This window comes from Triturus cristatus, chromosome 1_2, assembly GCF_964204655.1.
Source record: "Triturus cristatus chromosome 1_2, aTriCri1.1, whole genome shotgun sequence".
In the NCBI taxonomy this organism is placed as follows: Eukaryota; Metazoa; Chordata; class Amphibia; order Caudata; family Salamandridae; genus Triturus; species Triturus cristatus.
In genome coordinates, this window is record NC_140580.1 from 464275160 (window position 1) to 464299225 (window position 24066).

Genomic DNA, 24066 nt, shown 5'->3' on the forward strand with positions numbered 1-24066 from the left:
TAAGAAATCTGGTAGGGCTGTTGTTGCTGTGAATTTTCAAAGCCTCAACATCAATAAGAGTAAAAAGTAGTACAAGACAACGACCCAACGGATTGTACGAGCTACTGGTGAATATGAGTTTTATATTACAACCTTTCACAAAGAGTGGCACTGGCCAACTGGGCAAGACTAGCTACTACAGTACAGACAGACAGACTGATAGTATGTAGTAGTACTCAGTCATCATAGCGGAGGCAGGGATAAGCTTTTTGAAACCGTACAGATCGAAGGATAATTGGTGGTAAAAAAATAGCATTTGGAAACACACTATAGTTCGGGAGAAATGGGGCAGTAAAAGTTATGGAATAAGAAATATTATTAAAAACAAGAAGACTTACTGGGGCCAGCAGAGGAGCCCTCAGCGGTGTCCTCCTGGTGGTGTTCCTGTCCCGCCGACTGTCCAGTCCCTGTCGGTCTGCCCCTGGGTGCTGATGGACAGGAGAGATAGAAGAATTAAGAAAGAGACAAACATTGATGGATGGTGTCAAACAAATACAATATTTTTCAACAACGGTCAAAAAACACTTATGTAAACAACAATTGCAATAACTACATTGACCGATCTCATCTGGTCAACATGTAATATCGTGGGATTCGCAGTTCGACTACTTAAGTTACTATTTATCAACAGTAATCCATTCTTCCATTCTGATTCCAGAAAACTAAGTTACAAGTAAGCCTAAGTATTAGTACAACGTACCACCCAACCTAGCCCACCTATTCCAGGCATGCCAATTGTACATTAAGTATGCATTTCCACTGTATTCCTCAACAATGTGTATGATCCAATCATGGAGGACACATGAACATGACTACATTTTTTGTATACACCAAATTTTGGTTTGATTGATGCTGATCTGCTACTGCTAAGTAACTGCAAAGCCTACCTCCACTCATTGAACAAACTAGAAAAGGTTCTAAAGACTGCCGTACTAGCAGCACGTCACGTAACTGAGTGAGGGGGGGCATCACGCATACCACTAACCAATTAGAAGCTCATACAAAGTACCTAAACCTATGTATCAATCCGCCCCTATCTATTAGTGACAGGACAAAGTAAGGAGTGGACGTGAGTCACTGTAGCATTACGTAACTTAATTTCTCTAAAAAAAACTCGTAAAGAATCACGCTAAGCAAGCGCAAACTCAAAGCTGCAAACAAGTAAGATTAGTAGTAGCGCAGAAGAGCACCTGTGTCATAATCACAGAAGACTTTTAAACGTTATTAACCTGGAATGTATTGTAAGCAGCAACATTCTAGCTGGTTGGAAGGAAAAAAAGATATTCGCAATATATAACATAGAGCAGAAGAACAGACACAAAGTTGTAATAATTAAATAGGTACTCACCAAGCCCCGGGACCTCCACTCCTAGCAGGTCCAGCAGGTCCTGCTCACGGTCCAGGATGTCGGACCACCGGTGCGTCAGCTGTGCCTGGGTGCGCCGGACCCCAGAGATGCGCGACACTGCCCGGCGCACCTTCTGCCGACGCTCCCGGAGGCCGTACCCAGACCCAGGCCTGCCACCTGCTGCCAGGGTTGAGGGGAGGTGGCGCTGCACAAAGAAAATTAGTGCAGCCAACTCTGCCTCCCCAAATAAGGCCCGTGCATGCACCCCTTGTGGGCGCCGCCTTCCGCAAGGAAGGCGGTCGCGGCTCTGGCTGCGCCGGCGAACAGCCCTGCCCTTGGACATGGTTCTGGGGACGGGGCGGGAAAGAAAAGGTAAAATAAATAAAGGAGTAAAGGAAATAAATAGCGGGCAATTTAAACACAAGTTGGTCGCACAATACAAAGAGAAAAAGTAGCTAAAAAACAAAAAAAAAGTAGACAAAAACCAAAAATATAGAGGCAGGAAAATAGTTAGAGAAATAATAAGTAATAAAGATCCAAAAAAAGTGGCTATAAACAAAGGATTGAAAAGATTTAGGGAGGATTGAAAATCAGGCCCCAGAACCATGCAATAGAGTGGAAAACAAGATGGCCGCGCCCATTGCGACCACGTGCGCAAGTTCGTGCGATATTTTCTCCCTGAGCAAGCAAAAAGCAACGCGATCAAGTAAAAGCGGTCGCGAACAGGAAATATCGACCGCGAACATGCATTGCGCGACCCGGAACAGGAAGTAAACATCGCCAGAGGGCGGGACAAGTGAAAACAAGATGGCCGCGCCCGTGAGCAACCGCATGGGTAAGTTGGCGACCCGCGAACACGCAAAAAATACCGCGAACAGGCGGCAAAAAACGTCCGCGTCTTCGCGATATTTCCGGCGTGTTTGCGGAGATTTTCTGCATTCTCGCGATAATTTGCGGAAGTTAATTCCGCAAATTCCGCCCACCCCTAAAAAATACCCAAGCGGCACTAGGTTAATAATGACTCAATACCCAGTTTGCCAGCATGACCACAAAGCAAGCTCCGCACTACCTGAGGTGACCTAAAATTGACAACAATACAATCTCCTGTTCTGTCCACCAACCCAGGCCCCAACCACCCCACTCTATGAGTTAAAAGGATATTGTTTGCCAAAGAGTAGGGAAAGGTTCAATGCCGCACCAGCTAGTTCAGGCATTTGTTGGTGAGCTCTTCCTGACCCTCCCTCTGGCCCACACGCAACTGTGGGACATCGGTACAAATAGCAGGTATGTGCAAGATGCAGGTGGAAGGTCAATCATGGGGTGACTCTATAGAGATTTTGGACACTTGACTCTGGTGTAGACTTCTCCATAACATTGCCCGTGCAACTTTTTGGGGCCTCTTGTAAGCAGGTATTGACACTTGTTGGACAGGTCACACTAGTTTGAGTAGCATGACTGATGGTGGCATCTGAGGTGATCCAAAATGGTAGAAACACCGGAGGGGGTGTTGGTATGGTTTGTTTAATAGTCTTCCGACTGTGTCGTTTAGTGACTCTAGAGGCCAGGGGACATGTCTTGGGGCGCACCCCAAAAGTATGACCGGCAGACTGTGATCTCAATGGAGGTACTTGTCCTGCAACTGGTTCATGGGGTGCAGCTGTGGGGTCTATGGAATCCACACCATGTTCACACGTGTCATTCACTGTTAATTAATGCAGATGCTAAAATGACTACATCGTAGCTTGTTCTGAGACTTTGTAATATTTAGGATAAAGTACCCCCTACCATCATTAAAAGGATATTGGACTTTGCACAGTACATATTCTTACAGTACAAATTCAATATGTAAACTGCATATATACAGTCTGAAGATGGCTTTCCTAAGAAAAAGCAAGAGCCGGAAAAATGTTAGAGAGGGTTTTTGGTGGACGTCCATAGAATAAAATACCATCTACCATGTGTAAACAGAATATTGCAACTCATCTTGACATCATAAAGATTTTGGTCTTCTCCATAGATTCAATATATTTTGCTAATTTTATTTATAAAGTTGTGTGCAGTCCGAATAAAGCCCAGAAGAGACAGATCGCCTCAAATAGAAACAATTCTATTACAGGCAGAAAGTGCAAAAACACAAACTGATAAGCTATAAGGAAAAGTCAAATGAAAAGTTGGTGGAAATTTAAGATAAAACAACATACATATACACAATGTACAAATGAGTAGTATAGGAATTTGACTAGTGAAATCCAGAGAACGGGGCAAGGAGGAAGATGTACAAATCATAAATCATAAAATCATTAAAAGAAATTATTAGGAGGAAAACATGAAGGATACATAAACAATTTACAAGTAGGGAGCGATAACTAACAATAGGAGACACAAGGAGGAAAGATGTAAGGGACAGATTTTGTGGCCAAAAAGGAGCAAAGAAATATACTCTCATGGAACTCTGCAGCAACTTCCAATATCTTTATAATGATGGCAGGAAGTATTTTATCCTAAATATTAGACAGTCTCAGAACAAGCTACGATGAAGTCAATATATCATCTGCATTACTTAGCAGAGAATGATAAGTGTGAATTTGGTCAGCTAATAATAATTTTTATATTGAGTTTTGAATAATATATTACTTTTCCAGTTCATGTATTTTCCTTTGTTAGTCTTTTAAACACAACGCTACATTCAAGTCACAAAAATGGAAAGACATAAACATTTCTTTACATATATCTCTGACAATAATGTGTTTCTAATGTCCACATTACTCAGCAAAACTACCTTATGCTCTAGTCTCTTGACATATTCACTGCTTGGATAACACTGTTACTGCGAAGGGCAGAAACTGGAGTAATAAGTTTGTTATTGGCTAAATATCTATTCATTATTCCTCCATCGCTATGCAGACTTCGTACGAATTACAACAATCAGATACTAAAATAAAACTTCTTCTTTCTTTCACGGTTTATTCGAAATGAAAACATTCTCAAAAAGCAATTACAGATGCTTCAGATATTATTTCATTTTCGTTGCCTTCTCTAATGCAACTCATCTGTTACTCCTAGTGCAGGCAAGAATATCCCTGTCAACATCACACAGACCCTGCTTAAAGAAATAACCAGGCATTTTCTTGTCATTTTCACATAAACATTATGGGGCAGATTTACAAGCCCCTTGCGCCTCATTTACGCCGCTGTTGCGTCACTTTTGTGACACAGCGGCGGCGCAAATCCTACGCCATGGTGCGGGGTACTTACAACGTGACGCATCTGGGAGATGCGTCACGTTGTAAAGCCCTGCGCCACATGTAGGCGTTCCTGCTCATGGGGGGGGGGCGTTCCGGCGCAGGAACGCCTCCTAAAAGTGGCTGAGTGAAATCTACAAGATTTCACTCAGTCACTTTTAGGCCCATGCTGCGTCAAAACCCTGCGCCTGCCTGAAGCAGGTGTAAGGATTGACGCAGCATTAACACGATAGGGCCCCCGAGCATTCCTGGAGCTGCGTCGCGCTTGCTTCAGAATTATATCTTTAACTCTTTTTTTGGTGTCCTGCAAAATCTCTTCACTACCTTTAATAGACTGTTTTTGTAATAAATATTTCTCATGGGCTTAATGCTGACCTGTATTTCAGATGGTGGTGCTGAATTCTGGAAGTTTTTACCTGATTTAACAGCTAATCTGAAAAGCAGAAACAGGCTTCTTGGAAGCATAGACAATATCTGGTGAAGGCGAGCTTCAGAATGCCGTTTAGGAGTGCTTGGGTCCTAAGGGTTAAGGGTTAAATATGCTGGCTCCAACCTGGGAATGTCCTCATGAACAAACTATTGCCACCAGATTTCACTGTGATGTTGCAGGAGTTCATGTCCACAAGGTGATATTTTTCCTACAGGGTATCACTGTAATCTTGCAAGATTTTTGGTTTTCTGTAGTTTTGCCATGACTACTCCCCATTTTCACCATGATCTGCTTCAGGTGCAAACGACCAATCCTGCCAACACGAGTGTTTTCCTGATGAGGCCACCTCTTTTGTGGTCACAGGGCTGCTAGAGACACAAGGGACTCCATGTGTGTGGATGATATCAGTGGTGATCATCATTCCTTCTTCCCAGAAGATTACACTTCTGCATAGCATTATGGTCATGCAGAAATAGGTATATATATCAAAAAGAGGTGTGATGGGAAAAAAAACCTGCCTATTTTGTGTCAAGGCACATTAAATAATCCAATCACAAACCTACCTGACACAAAGGACAGAATACAATGCTAAGAGCACACATCTAAGGGAAATTAACCTGGACAGAGTTATGGCACACAATCATTTTTTCTGAAAAGAATGAAGGCCTCACTAACTGAAATGACATGCTTTATATCCGGGCCTCTCCTCGGCATACTACCATAAATTTACACATGGTGTGCTCCCCCTGTAGCTCTTTAGGTGGGGGGAAGGGTAGTGTGTCTAACTTTCTACGGGGTGTCCTAGGGGACTCCTTGACCTCTTGGGCCAAGGCCAGCACTCTCCCCAGCAGCTCTGCCTGATCAGCTGACCGTGGCTCTGTGCTCCCTCCCGGCTGGGTTCGAGCCGGCTGCTGTAACTGCGCCACAGGGTCCTCCTGCGTTCTGTGGTGTCTTTTTACCTTAATTGTTTTTTACCGCTTCATCTGTGTTACTGTGCATTTTGGCGTTGTCTTTTCATTTCTCGTGCCCCTCTGTTTACCGCTTGATTAGGGTCTTCCCCCACGGCACCTACTGTCTGCTTTCCCGCCGCTGCTGCCGCCCCTGCGGCCCACCCCCAACAGAGCCCCACTCCCGCTCCCCTCCCCTACATATGCAGACCGCTGCGTCATTGCGCAGAGGACGCATGCAGCAGGCGCGCCTAAGGCAAGCCCGTCTGTGCCTGGACCACGACCAGCACCAGACGCCCTGGCCCCCGCAAGCACCACAACACCTGACACCGCTACGACGCCAACACCCTCCATGCACTCAACGCCGGCCGATCTTCCACCTACTTTCATGCCACCCCCAAGCTTACCAACAGACCCTTCACCTGCCGAAACTGTAGCTACATCTGCCAGCACACACCTGCTCGTCCTGCTCACCCCACCAGAGTGGACCACAACCATCTCAAATGCATACTACTCAACACCCACTCAGTCCACAAGCACGCCGTCGAACTCTGGGACCTGCTCGATTCATCCTCCCCGGACATCGCCTTCCTGAATGAGACTTGAATGAACACCTCCTCGGCGCCCAACATAGCCATAGCCATCCCGGACATCTACAAGATCACCCACAGGGACCGAAACAACAAACCAGGAGGAGGAATCTCCATCGTCCACAGGAACACCATCATAATTTTGACCAACACCAAGACTCCCTCAGCACGGCCGAACACCTCCACTTCCAGATCCACATCGAACATAACACCACCCTCAGAGGAACCCTCGTCTACAGACCCCCGGGACCTCGACCGCAGTTCAGTGACTCCATCACCGACCTTATCAGCACGGACGCCCTCACCTCTACAGACTACATTCTCCTCTGAGACCTGAACTTCCACCTCGAGAACGCAAATTACAGCAACTCCACAACCCTGATTAACAACCTCGCCAACCTCTGACTCAAACAGCTCGTCGCGACACCCACCCACTCCGCCAGACACACCCTCGACCTCATCTTCTCCGCCAGCAACCACGTCACCTTCAGCCACACCACCGAACTCCAGTGGACCGACCACCACTGCATCCACTTCTCCTTTGAGAAACACACCATGCTTAACCAACCTCAATGAATCCCACACCGCAGCTGGAACAAAGTCACCGAAGACCAGCTTATCACCACCCTCGCCCGAGGCCCTCCATCCGAGCCCTCAGACACCAACGCCGTGGCCCAGAACTTCAGACAATGGATCGACGAATGTGCCAACACCCTCGCACTGATCAGGAAACCCTCAAACAGGCACACCGGCACGAGAGCCATCTGGTTCAAAGCTGACCTCCAGACTTCCAAGCAAACCTGCCGAAGAGTCGAAAAACAGTGGCGCCACGAAAAGACACCAGACAACCACGCAGCCCTCAAGAACGCCAGACGCAAGCACCACCAACTCATCCGATCCGCCAAAAAGACCTCCTTCAAGGAGCGCATCGACAACAATGCACACAACAGCAAAGAGCTCTTCAACATCGTGAACTCGCCACCCCCAGCTCCAGCTCCAATGACATCCCGCCATCGCAAGAACTCTGCGACTCCCTGGCCACCTTCTTCCACCGCAAGATCGCAGACATCCACGACAGCTTCGACACCCAGACACTGACGACAGACACCAACACGCCCGACTCAAGGCCCACCAAACACACCGACCTCCTGCTCTCCTGCAACAACGTCAACAATGAAGACACCACCGAAATCATGAACACCATCCACTCAGGCTCACCTTTCAACCCCTGCCCCCACCACATCTTCAACAAAGCAAGCTCCATCATCGCACCCCAACTCCAGAAGATCGTCAACAGCTCCTTTGAGACTGCCACCTTCCCGGAGAGCTGGAAACACGCCGAGATCAACGCCCTACTCAAGAAACCCAAGGCGAACCCAAAGGACCTCATGAACTTTCGACTCATCTCCCTGCCCCCGTTCCCGGCGAAAGTCTTTGAGAAGACAGCCAACAGACAACTGACCCACTTCCTTGAGGAGAACAACATCCTGGACTCCTCCCAATCCGGCTTCCTTAGAAATCACAGCACCGAAACCACCCTCATTACCACCACATAAGGGCCCTGCTAGACAATGGCGAAATCGCGGCCCTCATCCTCCTGGACCTCTTGGTCGCCTTTGACCCCATCTGCCACCACACCCTGCGCACACACCTCCATGACGCAGGGACCCACGACAAACCCTGAACTGGATCACCTCCTTCCTCACCAGCAGAACCCAGAGAGTCCGCCTCCCCCCTTTCCGGTCCGAAGCCACCACGATCACCTGCGGCATACCCCAAGGATCATCTCTCAGCCCGACCCTTTTCAACATCTACATGGCACCTCTCGCCAACATCGTCCGAGCGCACCACCTCAACATCATCTCGTACGCTGACGACACCCAGCTGATCCTCTCCCTCACCAAGGACCTTGCCACCGCCAAGTCCAACCTCCACGAGGGAATGAAGGCCGTCGCAGAGTGGATGAAGACCAGCCGCCTGAAACTGAACTCTGACATGACGGAGGTCCTCATCCTCGGCCCCAACCCCTCCGCATGGGATGACTCCTGGTGGCCAGCCACTCTGGGAGCCGCACCAACACCCACCGACCACGCACGCAACCTGGGTTTCATCCTGGACTCAACGCTCCCTATGACCCAGCAAGTCAACGCAGTCTCCTCCTCCTGCTTCAACACTCTGCACAAAATCTACAGATGGATCCCCACCGAAACCAGAACGACAGTCACCCAAGTCCTTGTCAGCAGCAGGCTGGACTACGGCAACACCCTCTACGTGGGAACCACTACCAAACTCCAGAAAAGACTTCAACACATACAAAACGCCTTCGCTCACCTCATCCTCTGAATCCCTCGCCAATGCTACATCCCCACTCACCTGAGATACCTGCACTGGCTTCTGGTCAACAAGAGAATCACCTTCAAGCTCCTCACCCACTGCTCACAAAGCACACCCTGAACCGCCAGCTTCACTCAGCCGGCCTCATCCTCGCCACCGTCCCATGCTTCCACCGAACGACCACCGGCGGCAGATAATTCTCCCACCTCGCCGCCAAGACATGGAACACCCACCCCACCCACCTGCAACAAACCCAGGACCTGCTGACCTTCAGGAGACATCTCAAGACCTGGCTGTTTGTAGTAAGTACGTCGGTACACGTGGAAGTAGAGTCAAATACGCTTTATTGACAAATGAATGCTGCGCAGCAGCCAGCTCCCTCAGCCCTTCAAAACCCCAACCGGTACCGGTTTCAAACCTAAACATTCCACTTAGAATTCTTGAGACCAGAACATCATGGGCTCAAGAATTCTAAGTTAAAGCAAAACACTACATTATCCTTTCCCTTTCAAAAACAAAGAAATTAAAAATAAATAACTAAGCAGATAAAGAATACATTAAAACAAGAAACAACAATAAAAACATTAACAATACCTCGCAGGAACACAACGTTGTCTAGAACTCCTGCGTAAACCTTTCACTTCCGACAAAGGTTTGACACACGAGCTTTTCTCAACATTCGGATTTACTTTCACCACTCTTGAAACATTCCACCAGTTTTTTTAATTCACTCTCACTGCATTCCTGAAAACCTTATCAACAGTGAAAGGCTCGGAAAACTTGGAATTCCCTTTCTTAGAGTGAATAGGAATCTTTATACGCACAACATCTCCAACAACCAAAGGTTGAGAAACAGATCTTTTCCTTGAATCGAAATATGTTTTCTGACGCAACTGAGCTTTGAAAACATTTTCTCTGACAACATCATCCACATTACTCATAGAATCCAACTTAACCCACTTAGACATCCAACCAGGACAGACTTTAGAACAAGGCTTCCTTCCTCTAAGAAGCTCATACGGAGAAACTTTTGTAGATGAATGCGGAGTCGTGCGATAAAACCATAACATTGACCTCACAGCATTCTGTACATTGCATCCCCCAGCCAAAGCCCACTGAATACAATTGTTGAGCACCCTATTCATCCTCTCCACCAACCCATTGGTTTGAGGATGATAAAGTGCACTCCTAGCATGCACAATACCACCCTGGTGTAAAAAGGATTCAAACTCTTGACTGGTGAATTGTACACCATTATCACTGACAATGGTGGATGGAAACCCTTCACGGAGGAATAAATCCTTCAAAAAATCAATGATATTCTTGGAATTAGGTTCATCAATAAAACGTACCTCAGGCCATTTAGAGTAATAATCAATTGCAACAATGGCAAATCTAGAATTACTAGGAAGCACATTAAATGGTCCAACAAAATCTATTCCTATCTTCTCCCAAGGCTTGTCTGGTAGAACAATAGGCTGCAAGGGAGGGGTATGAATTTTTAAACTCTTATCAGAACCAGAACAAATCATACAACCCCCTACAAACAAATCCACATCATTGTCCATCTGTGGCCACCAAAAACGTTCACGAAGTCTCCTCTTCGTGAGAGTTCTGCCCAAATGACCTTCGTGTGCTCCTTGCATCAACCTCGCTCTCAACATATCCGGGGGAACCAACCTGTCACCGCGTACAAGTAAACCATCCTCAATTGAAAGTTCAGGAGCAACTTTAAAGAAAGTCTGAAGAGAAAATTTTACATTCTTTTCCCTAGGCCACCCTTCCTTTACACACTTAATGACATCACCCAATAGTGTATCCTTAGAAAGAAAATCCCTCCATTCAACTTCACTCACAGCACACATTTCATCCAAACCCACAGAGGCTACAAAGCACTCCTCATCATCCTCATCCTCCATATCCTGCTTTGATTCAACAGAGTGCCTTGAAAAATAATCTGCACAAATATTCCTACACCCTTGAATGTGACTAACCTCAAACTCATATTGCAACAGTTTAGTAGATAAACGAGCTATCCTGGGTGTATGTTCTTTGATTTTATCCCCAGACAAAATTGAAACAAGAGGACTGTGATCAGTTCTTAGCTTAAAATGCAAGGAACATCTGGAATGAAAGGTTTGAGAACTCTTGGACTGACAAGTTCATTTTTGACCCATTTAAAGATTTCGTCACATTCAGTATCCCATTTAAAAGGAACATTTTTTTTAAGCATGTTTGATAGCGGTTGACACTTTGTCGCATAAACAGGCACAAAACGCAAGTAAAACTCACACAAGCCAATAAATGACTTAAGTCCCACTTTATCCACAGGAGGAGAAGACTCTACTATTGCCTTAACCAACCCTGGTCTTGGTTCAACTCCTTGTTCCGACAGAACATGTCCTAGGTATTCAATCTTCTTCACCCTGAAAACACACTTTTCTTTCTTTAACACAACACCCCCTTCGCGCAAAGCCTCCAAGACACAATACATGGTCTCATCATGCGACTCACATGTTTCACCATGTACCAAAACATCATCCTGAAACACAATCACCCCTTTGATCCCTTTAAGCAAATTAGACATGATTCTTTGAAACACCGCCGCTGCAGAAGCCAAACCGAACAGCATCCCACAGTATTGGAAAGTTCCAATGGGCGAAACAAAAGCAGTCAAATGCCTTGAAGCCGGATCAAGAACAACCTGATGATAAGCTGACACTAGATCCAGCTTACTGAACCACTTCGACCCATTGATTAAAGACAACATCTCTGGGATTTTAGGAAGAGGATGGGAATCTATCCAGATGTTTTTATTTAAACTGTGTAAGTCAATGCAAACGCGAATCTCGCCATTTTTCTTCTTTGCCACCACTAACGGAGAAAGCCAAAGAGAAGATTCTACTGGTTCTATAATCCCCTTCTTACACAGACCAGAAAGCTCTTTTTCTAGCTGATCCCTAACACTAAACGGCACATTCCTGAGCCGATGTTTAACCGGAATAGCACCATCTTTCACCTTAATGGTATGCATAAACCCTTTGACGCATCCAAGCTCATTACCGAAAACGTCAGGAAAATGTTCAGATAAAGAATCAATAAAATTATCAAAACGAAGAATAGAAACTTGATCTTTTGTACCTGGTCTTAATACCATTTTGAATAAACCCTGATGAAACCATCCGAGAATATTCAACCCTTTGATGGCCACGTAAATCTTCCCAAAAATCTTCCTTCCTCTGAAAACTAACGAGTCTTCAAAATAACCCGCTAATTCAATGGTTCTCCCTTCATAAGAGACAGGCGATCTGTCTGGAGGAAATAGTGAACGTATTCCCCAAACTTCTTTAAACTTTTCCTGAGTTACCATTGCTATCCTTGCTCCGGAATCAACCAAAAGACAAACGTTCTTACCACCGATCTCCACATCCACATAAGGATCCACACACTCATCCTGTACGCTACAAACTTGACTCGCATCCCCTACCACAACCACCATGTCTCTCAAATCTTCCTGAATTTTCCTTAACTCATCACATTTAGGTTCACACAAAGAAAATTTGCAATAGAGGAATTTGAGGAAGTAGAAGGAACACTACCACTCATCCTTCCATCCTGTGAGGATGAAAAACTCCTCCTTACATTTTGGCAGACTTTAGCAAAATGACCCAATTTTCTGCATGCCCTACAAGTTACACTTCTAGCAGGGCAAGCACGACCAGATTTAAAATGCGGAAAATTTCCACACTTAAAACAAATATTTGTTTGTTTAAAAAACTTATTGTCACTACGATAAAAATTAGCGTTCTTGTTCTCCTTTGGTCTTACAGCATTAATACAATCTTCTTCTTTGTTGATGGGAAATGAGGCTTTTCCATCAAGCTCTTTGACAGACAACTTTGAAAGTTCTATGCTTTTCGCAATTCGGATCGTTTCTTCTAACGTGGGATTTCCAAGTGACAATAACTTTTGTTGTATGCTTTTGTCATTGCACTTACAAATGTACTGATCTCTTATCAATTGGTCTCTGAACCCTTCATACTGACACTCAGCACTGAGAACTCGTAAAGCAGAAATAAAATCTTCTACCTTTTCACCTGTTTTCTGTTCCCTTTTTAAAAATGTATGTCTCTCAACTACCAAACTGGGTTGAATGTCAAAACGCAACTCCAGTTTTTTTACTCTGTCTTGAAACTCATCAATATCTCCTTCCTCACCACCCACATGTATTAAGGGAGGCAAATGTTTAAAAATCTCCCTCCCTTCAAATCCCAAGACATTTAATAAAAGACACTTCTTTCTTTCTGCCCTATATCGTGAACCACCAATGGCACCAATATATGTCAAAAATGCGTCATACCATTTTTTCCACGAAATGGGTGGATCCCGAGGTGTTTCCAGAAAAGGTGGAGGAGGAGACACAGATTGCATTCTTCCTTATGCTATACAGGGACTATAAAGTAACCCAAAAAAAAACAAAAAAAAAATAACAATAATATTCTTACTTGAACGTACTCTAATATGTGCCACCCTTTTTATTATGCTGTAGCACCCTAACTCTCTCTATTTTTTTTTATGTTGGAACTACTATTTGTACATTACCACTTTTCTTCTTCAGAACAAAAAACCTTTTTTTTTTTACTCTACAGTGTCTTTTTTTTTTTTTAAATCAAATCCGTCAAACTTTTCTGAATAATTTGTGCTCTATAGTCCGTCTACGCTCTTCTCAACTAGAATCGGCTTCACCTTACGAATCTAATAGGGTGTACATGCCACACAACCCCCAATGTTTATTAAATCCGCTATGTTTGACCTTGTTGTGGTGTGCGTGTCACCGTTCCTTAACACGCAAAAGAAAACAGACTGCAATTTTTCCACTTGTTATGGTGTGCGTGTCACCGTTCCTTAACACGCAAAAGAAAATAACTTGCAATTTTTCCACTTGTTAATGGTGTGCGTGTCACCGTTCCTCAACACGCCAAAGATTAACACTGCAATTTTCCACTTGTAATGGTGTGCGTGTCACCGTTCTTCTACTCGCTAAAATGAGCAAAATGTATATTTAAAGACTCTTCAATAATTGCACACCGTTGGTACTTGAAACTCGAGTCCGCTGGAACCACCACGGAATGCACTATGTCCTTTGTTTCTTTTTTTTCCTTTTTGACCGCTATTCGTCACTGGATATTTCGGTCGGCAACTTCCTTTACTGCGTCTCTATGGCAATGATGCCTCTTAACTACACGCTTCCTTTCCCCAGATGGCGTTCCACACGGTACTAGCGTGCTCTCACTACGCAGTAAGTGCTCTCCCAAGATGGCGTGCGACGCAGTGCAACAACTAGAACACCAACTCCCATCCACTTCGTGACGAACCCAAACGGCGCTTCCACAATCTTCGGGCAAGCTCACAATTACTTCAGCGGTCATCCGTTACCTTGAGGTATGCTTCGCTGCTGCCTTTTTTTTCCTCTTTTTTTTTTCTTCCTTCAAATTCGCTTCCCAATATTCTTAACTTGTAGCCGATGCGTAACTCGTTGCTAATCCATTATGGGTTCTGCAGCATCCAATTCACTAAATCGTCGCCATACAAATCTGTAGTAAGTACGTCAGTACACGTGGAAGTAGAGTCAAATACACTTTATTGACAAATGAATGCTGTGCAGCAGCCAGCTCCCTCAGCCCTTCAAAACCCCAACCGGTACCGGTTTCAAACCTAAACATTCCACTTAAAATTCTTGAGACCAGAACATCATGGGCTCAAGAATTCTAAGTTAAAGCAAAACACTACACTGTTCCATCAGTAGCTGCTTTCTTCCCCCAGCGCCTTGCGACCCTCACGGGTGAGTAGCGAGCTTTACAAATGCTTGACTGATTGATTGAGGGGAGCAAAATGTCTAGGTTAAAAATGTGCATCTCATAAGCAAAAACACAATCTGTGTGTGGAGCTGTTCAATGCAGGACCCCAGTGTTATGCCGGCATGTTTCTGCCCCTGTCATAAAAGCCCTAAACAGGCACAGGGAATTCGCTACCTCGAGCCCCATCTGAAATGTACACTGTCGTGAGTCTGTCATTCACGAAAGGGATATGGGTACACCGTGCCGAATTGGTGTAGCTTGAGTCAGTTTTAGTCACCTGTAGGAAACTAAACACATTCAGAGAAAATGTATCATTTAGTTATATCCTAGCATCACACAGGAAAATGCCCTTGAAACATAAGTTAACACTACACTTAGGAAACACGTGGAGCACAGTAATAAGCACTAATGTGGTCAGCAGTCTGCCACTGTCCAAAGGTCACAGTGTGCCAGGTCTTCAGTCAAACAAAGTGGGGGAATCTTGCAAAATAGATAGATTTTACTAGTGTCACCCCAATGTTTCTCAGATACTCTGAGCACGATTATCTGATGCGAAAGTTGAAACCGTATTTGAGTTACAGTGACCTCAGCACATCTGTTGAGAAGGCAGAGGTAAGTGAAACACTGGATAATATGTGTGTTAGTGTAAGGGTGTGCCATGCGGGTACTGTGAGGTGCAGGAGAGTGCCATGTTAGGACAATGTGTTTGTTCATGCTTTGCTTTTTTTCATATTTGTTTCTTGTGATTAGGCTGGAAATATAAAAATTCATTTCTGACTGACTGAAACATTATGCTGTTTAAATCGATCGAAATTCCATGTTGAAAAAGTAATTAGACTTTTAAATTAATCTTTTGGATCCATCGCAAATTGTACAATCACATTCGCATCACTCAGTCATTATTTATTGATTGGAAGTTATAATTCGAAGATTGGTTTTGCTTCACGGAGGCCACGTTTTGCTACATTTGAAGGAATTTTGAAAAAGTTTTCCCTTTTTGCATTCATGGCAAGTTATAGCACACACAATAACACATACATTAATTTTGAGGGCAAGTGTGTAAAACAACCTTTAGATTGGTATGTACGTTCCATACATCAGGGATGACATGTTCTTCGCGTTCAGGGTAGGCCTGGTGGCTCAGTTGACGAATAACCCTCTCAAGGGCTTTGTGTTGACCTTATGGTCACAGGTTTGAACCCTGGCAGCCCCCCTTCTCATTTTCATGCTCCTGATGTTAAAAAGATATGTATCGTGGAGAGGGCATCTGTCAGTCGGCCCTGAGGGGTGAAAGTGAGCTTTAAAAATACGAGTTTTACGTTCCAAATCTTCAAGCGCTATTTTCATTAGAAGCCCACCAATGCTGTGTGAGCTGAAGTTCACTTGTACAGAGCAGAGATTGAGGCAGCCTTTAGTGTTACATCATGTGGCCCCTACCTAAAATGGCTGCCTGGTGGTGGTGTCCTTGTTCTCAAAACAGGGCTCCCTTCCTTCCAGTACAGCAATTATTTTCTTGCAAGCAATTGTTAGGAAGACAAATAAACAGATGCTGAGAACTGGCTTTGATGAAGGACTGAAAAAGAACTGGTTTAGAAGTTGTAAATTACAAAAACGTTTTACTTGTGTAGTAGCAGGATCACGAAAAATAATGCATGATAAACGCCAAATAGTTGTGTATCACAGTAAAAGAACTGTGTGCAGTGTTTGTAATCTTCGTGTAATCTTGTGAAATGCCAAGACATGCTAAATATGAACTCATAAAACGTGATATGTGCATTTTAGCTAGCATGCTCCCTTTTCAATGGGCACCATGTTCACTGAATTCTAAAAGCTGTTGTGTTCGTTTGTTACAGTTAGTCAAAACATTGGAATGCAATGATTTGTAAAGAGAAAATTCAGATCTCGATAAACAGAGACTGATGAAGGGTTCCGGAAAAAATAGGCATGCCGTACATTAATGTTATAAGGAATAAAGTATGCACTATCGTTTTTTATAAGGATATTCCAAATCATTGAGGAATTCTATGACCATAAAGAGGAACAAGGATAAAGGCTGGGTTCCTTTTTGAGGTCATGGAACTCTGAGGTGAATTACAATATCCTCATAAAGTAGGGAAGGGGTACTTGCTTTGTTCCTTATAATACATGGCCACCCCATTACCCTTTACACAAAAAAGCTTAAATCCTTGATATGATGCTCTTTTATGTGAAAGAGATGGGATGTATGAAAACATAAAGAATTAAATTAGAATTTCCAGTGCAAAATTAAATACACCAAAGAGCACCAAATGCATTTGCATAGTATATAGAAATATAATGTGCTTTGTAATTGTAATTGTGCAACAATTGCTGACAGAATTGTTACTATTGCTTCTATTCTTCAAAATGATTATGATACTCTGTACCAGGCTCTGTATATTATCAATCTGCACTTACTGTTTACCAGGGCCTTACTGTGAATCAATTTTAACTTGTAATTATTGCGGAAGCAAGTGCCCTCCTCTCTCTCTCCCGTTGGTTACACCCTACGATATGTGTCCTGCAAGTGACGCCCACTGTCCCATACTCTACATCTTGTCTCTTCAAACTCCTCTCCTAGTCGGGGAATGTTGTTTCTACCCATGACTCTAAACCATACCCACCACACCTGCAATATCCTCCAACTCCGTACACCCTGAGTCCTGTGATATTCATGCTCCCTTACTGGCCTTAATACACCCTGTGACCATCCATGATACACCACCGAACTTGATTTTAACATCTCCCAATGGCTGACCCTGTTGCTGCTATACTCAATGTGATTTGCCTTAATGCTAAAGGTCTCAATCACCCATTAAAGCGGAAAAAGTTCTCTGATTACTGTCACTCTCTTAAGGGCGACTTGGTATTTTTGCAGGAAATCAAAATCAGCAAGAAAGAAGCGTTCTCACTCAGTACAGGCTAGGTTTCTGATATTGCTTGCTCACCTGCTATCTCCAAACAACAGAGAGTGCTCATATTGATCTCCTAGAATTACGGCCTGTCTATCATCTTCTCTGAGCGGTACAAAAGGGGGTGTTGATGGACAGAGCATCAGAACCAATCAAACACTCACACCCAGTCAACAGATCTGGGTTTGATCCATCACCGTTCTTTAGCCCACTCTGCCACCCCAGTTCAGACATGGCCATATGCAAATCAGTCTGACCCTGTGCCTCATGGGAACAGTCCAGCCCGAACTGCCAAGCCATGCCTTCCCTGGACCGGAAAAAAGCTTCCTAGGACCGGTTTCTGGCATTTCAGCCATCTTTAGCCAGGCTTGCTTGAATCCAGTGGCAAAGTGAGCAAGGGACTAACGTCTGAGCATACCCTGCCAACTTATGGCGAACAAAGCAAAAACCAAAGGAAATGATGGACGGAGTGTTGAACATTGCAAGCACTCACCCCCAGTCAACTGATCTGGGTTTAATCCATCACCGTTCTTTAGCCCACTCTGCCACCCCAGTTCAGACATGGCCATATGCAAATCAGTCTGACCCTGTGCCTCATGGGAACAGTCCAGCCCGAACTGCCAAGCCATGTCTTCCCTGGACCGGAAACAAGCTTCCTAGGACCGGTTTCTGGCATTTCATCCATCTTCAGCCAGGCTTGCTTGAATCCAGTGGCAAAGTGAGCAAGGGACTCACGTCTGAGCATACCCTTTGTACCGCTTTGTTCGCCATAAGTTGGCAGGGTATGCTCAGACGTGAGTCCCTTGCTCACTTTGCCACTGGATTCAAGCAAGCCTGGCTGAAGATAGAAGCTTGTTTCCGGTCCAGGGAAGGAATGGCTTGGTAGTTTGGGCTGGACTGTTCCCATGAGGCACAGGGTCAGACTGATTTGCATATGGCCATGTCTGAACTGGGGTGGCAGGGTGGGCTAAAGAACGGTGATGGATCAAACCCAGATCTGTTGACTGGGTGTAAGTGTTTGATTGGTTTTGATGATCCGTCCATCACCACCCCCTTTTGTACCGCTTTGCTCGCCATAAGTTGGCAGGGTATGCTCAGACGTGAGTCCCTTGCTCACTTTGCCACTGGATTCAAGCAAGCCTTGCTGAAGACGGCTGAAATGCCAGAAACCGGTCCTAGGAAGCTTGTTTCCGGTCCAGGGAAGGCATGGCTTGGCAGTTCGGGCTGGACTGTTCCCATGAGGCACAGGGTCAGACTGATTTACATATGGCCATGTCTGAACTGGGGTGGCAGAGTGGGCTAAAGAACGGTGATGGATCAAACCCAGATCTGTTGACTGGGTGTGAGTGTTTGATTGGTTCTGATGCTCCGCCCATCACCACCCCCTTTTGTACCGCTTTGTTCACCATAAGTTGGCAGGGTATGCTCAGACGTGAGTCCCTTGCTCACTTTGCCACTGGATTCAAGCAAGCCTGGCTGAAGACGGTTGAAATGCCAGAAACCGGTCCTAGGAAGCTTGTTTCCGGTCCAGGGAAGGCATGGTTTGGCAGTTCGGGCTGGACTGTTCCCATGAGGCAAAGGGTCAGACTGATTTGCATATGGCCATGTCTGAACTGGTGTGGCAGAGTGGGCTAAAGAACGGTGATGGATCAAACCCAGATCTGTTGACTGGGTGTGAGCGTTTGATTGGTTCTGATGCTCCGTCCATCACCACCCCCTTTTGTACTGCTTTGTTTGCCATAAATTGGCAGGGTATGCGCAGACGTGAGTCCCTTGCTCACTTTGCGACTGGATTCAAGCAAGCCTGGCTGAAGACGGCTGAAATGCCAGAAACCGGTCCTAGGAAGCTTGTTTCTGGTCCAGGGAAGGCATGGCTTGGCAGTTCGGGCTGGACTGTTCCCATGAGGCACAGGGTCAGACTGATTTGCATATGGCCATGTCTGAACTGGGGTGGCAGAGTGGGCTAAAGAACGGTGATGGATCAAACCCAGATCTGTTGACTGGGTGTGAGTGTTTGATTGGTTCTGATGCTCCGTCCATCACCACCCCCTGTTGTACCACTTTGTTTGCCATAAGTTGGCAGGGTATGCTCAGACGTGAGTCCCTTGCTCACTTTGCCACTGGATTCAAGCAAGCCTGGCTGAAGACGGCTGAAATGCCAGAAACTGGTCCTACAAAGCTTGTTTCCGGTCCAGGGAAGGCATGGCTTGGCAGTTTGGGCTGGACTGTTCCCATGAGGCACAGGGTCAGACTGATTTGCATATGGCCATGTCTGAACTGGGGTGGCAGAGTGGGCTAAAGAACGGTGATGGATCAAACCCAGATCTGTTGAGTGGGTGTGAGTGTTTGATTGGTTCTGATGCTCCGTCCATCACCACCCCCTTTTGTACCGTATCATCTTCTCTGAGCCAGACAATGATGGTATATGGGTAATTACAAAATCCATCCACTGAAATCTATGCAGTAAATATAGACCCCCCCCACCACAGACAACCCTAAATATTGGCACTCCCTCTCTGCCAGACTTGCACGCTTTCCCCCAGAGGCACATATCATACTTGGCAGTGATTTCAATCTCCCCATGGACCCCATCCTAGACAGACAATCAGCATTCAAATAAAGAAACCTCAGATACCACATAGCATTTCACGCCCTGTGCTCAGCTCGAACATTAGCCAATGTTTGGAGACTCCATAATCCCTCTGTGAACAACTTTACCTTTTAATTTACCCCCACATAACATATTTTCAAGAATCGTCCATCTCCTAGTCAACTCCACTCTTCTCCCACACACCATCTCCGTATCCATACCCGATCATATTTTCGGACCACACAGCCATTATGATACAACTCCACTTACTCCCTCTCTCACCAAAGTTAAAGGCCTTGTGTATGTCCCAGACATCCTGGAAGACCCAACATCGATCAAGGAACTTCATGTTGAACTGACGCAATTCATTAAGACTAACCAACACTCCGTGACATCTCCTGTAACTCTCTTGGACTGCCCGAAATGCTACTCTAGAGGCCATATTATACACTGAATGGCACATAAACCATTCAACGTCAAAAATAAAATCTACAGAACTAAGCTATCGGCAGGTTAATGACTTGACTATCCTGGCACTCATGAAATTACTTAACTACAAATTCAAATCCAGAGTGAGCAAACAAGCGTACCTTTGGGTTCACACCTAGAAACTGTAAAAAAACCTTTTCTATCTCAATAAAGAAGGGTAATCACTAGCAGCCTACCTAAAGTTCAAGCATAACTCTACTTTGATCCAATCAATCAAAGATGAACAAAATAAACCACAAACCTCAACTGAAATGGTTCTGAAAGTCTTCCAACGATTTTGCACTAAACTCTACACTCCCACTGTGCTACCAATAAAACAAATCTCTAACTCTGATCAAATTGCCCTAGTTCACCCAAGTTCTAAAGAAGAGATCCTCGAAGGCATCAAAAACATTCCATTTGGTAGAGCACAGGGACCAGATGGTTTCCTGGTTGAGTTCAATAAAACATTTGCCCCCTCAATTACTAATACTCTAAAGTACGTCCCCTCCCACTTTGCTACTTCTGGCTCAGTCTCTGGGTCCACATCTGAGACGACTATCGTGGCCATCCCCAAAGAGGGAAAGCACCACTTGGACCCCAAAATCTTTAGTCCCATTTCCCTAATTAACATGGATTAAAAAATGTACGTAAAAGTCCTCGCTAGCTGCCTAACCCCACTGATTCCTAAACTAGTTCTCCTACTCAATCTGACTTTATTAAAGGATGCCTAGCCAGTGAGAACATCCGCCTCTTCTCCCATATCATAGAAAAAAGCCTCCAGCCCACTTTGTCTGGCTGTGGCTATAGCCCTAGATGCGAAGAAGGTTTTTGATAAGGTCTCTTTACCATACCTTGAAGCCGTCCTCTCCAAACACACCCAGAGGAACGAATTTATCATGATGACCATGGCCATATACTCTGGCCCCTTCACCAGAATTAGAATCAATGGATCCCTATCACAAACTTTTACCCTTCAACAAGGAACCCCATGCCCGTTATTGTTCTTACTTGCCCTTGATCCCCTACTACTGATGATATATGAATAGCATGATATCCTAGGCATTACATTTGGGGACACTCCATCTAAAACATATTTTGATATTTACAGAATCCCCAGAGCACACCATTTTTGCAATCCTGTCCAATAGAGAACACTTTTCTAAATTCACAGGATATCCCTCAAATATGGATAAGACCGGGATTCTCCCTTTAAACATCCACTGTCACCCCTCAATGTGTGGCTCATCTAACTTCTAATGGAAGTTCACAATCAAATATCATGAGATCTGGTTCTGTAAAAACCTTGCTGAATCATTGACCACCAAGGAAAGTAAAACTCTAAATAAAATAAAAGAGCTCCAGTTGACATGGTCATCAAAACACATATCCTGGTGGGGTAGATTCGAAATTATAAAAATTATGAGCTCTCCAGTGATTACATTTGTATCAAGCATGTTACCTACACGTCTCTCCCCAGACTTCTTTTTTAAAGTTGACAAAGCTGTCTCAGTCTTCCTATGGGGAAAAAAAAACCTAGAATTAGCCTAAAAAAACTGAGAACAGCTGCAAAAATAGGGGGTTGTTACTTTCCTAATTGCTTCACCTACCAGACAGCCTTCCTAGCAACCCAAGGCTCTTGAAACTGATCCTCTAAAGAGACAAATGTGGAAATCTCCATTTGCCACCCCTACTCACTTCACTCCATAATAACAATGTCACTATTCCCTTGCCCCCAGTCCCAATCAATTATTCAAAGACACTATAGACACCATACTCACATTAGACACAACTTTGGAGACCAAACTCCATACCTCCTGTTAGAACCGGCGGTCTCTAGTTGGCAGAGGTATACACTTCTGACAAATAGGGACCTACCAACTCTAGTCAGGGAAAGGGGATTACACACTCAGATAACCCCTGCTACCCCCTTGGTAGCTTGGCAGAGCAGACAGGCTTATCTCAGAGGCAGTGTGTTAAGCATTTATGACCACATACAGTAATAAAGTGAATACACTACAGATGGACACGACACAGAAGTTATTATAAAAATAGTATTTTTATATAAGGCTTAGCACAAGACCAAATAACGACAAAAATATACCACAGTCTTAATAAATACTCTTTGGAAGGAAAAATAATAGTTCAAGTAAGGTTTCTTCTTGGCAAATAGTTCTTTAGCAAAGTATTCTTCTGAGCCCAGTTCTTCGGCAACAATGTAACCCCCACAGGAGTCACACGACGTCGAGTCTACAAGATTCCCAAGGTTCGGCGTCGACCGCGAGGAGCGCTACATCGAGCCTGGAGTTGCAACAGACCCCACAAGTACAGTACCTTGAGAAACGAAGAAAACGATGATCCACGGCGTCGAGATCGGCGTCGAGGTTGTGCCTCGGAGTCGGGTCAATCCGCAGCGGCGTCGAGGGATGTCGGGCCGGAGCAGCGCTCACGGCGTCGAGAAGGGCGTCGAGTCGATGCGATCAGCAGCGGCGTCAGGACGGGGTCGCTTGGAGGTAGAGCCGATACTCACTCCTCACTGGCGTTGGTACCGGCGTCGAGACGGGGTCACTTGGAGCCGGGGCCGATACCCACTGCTCACTGGCGTTGCTGCTGGCGTCGAGACTGCAGATTTTCCCTTGTGTACTGGAAACAACACTTTCCAGCAATTCAGCAATTCAGTAGATGGTGAAGTCCTTTGGCCCTGTGACTTCAACAGGAGACTGGCACTCTTCCAGTCCTTGGAGATTTCCTAGCAAGTGTTCAGAGAGTACACACCAAGTTCCTCTCTCCTTGTTCCTTGGCAAAAATAAAGAAGCAGCTTCCAGGTTCCTCCACAGCAAAACAGCACTCTGGCAGAAAGGGGAGGCAAGTCCTTAGATCAGCAGGCTTCTTGTCCTTGGTACAGGTTTCCTTGTCAGAAGTGATCTGAGTTCTTGGTTCAGGGGTCCTTCTCTTATACCCCTTTTTCCCTTTGTTCCCTTTGTCCAAGCAGGGCGATTCCCACCATCTCAGGTTTGTTGTGGGTGTTGCCAGGCAGAGGCACCTGGCCGATTCACTGAGCAGGGCAGAGTCCTCAGCCGCCCAGCAGAAGGCGGAGCCAGTATTGTCACTGGCAGGAGCAGGGCTATCAGTCGCCCAGCAGGAGGCGGAGCCAGTATTGTGTCAGGCAGGGCAGGCTACTCTTCCCTCACTCTATGTGTAAACGCCCCATTCACCCCACACTGACTCACTCAGACCTCTGGAGCCACCCAGCCCCTGACACACACACCAAACCAGCAGAGACCGGTAGA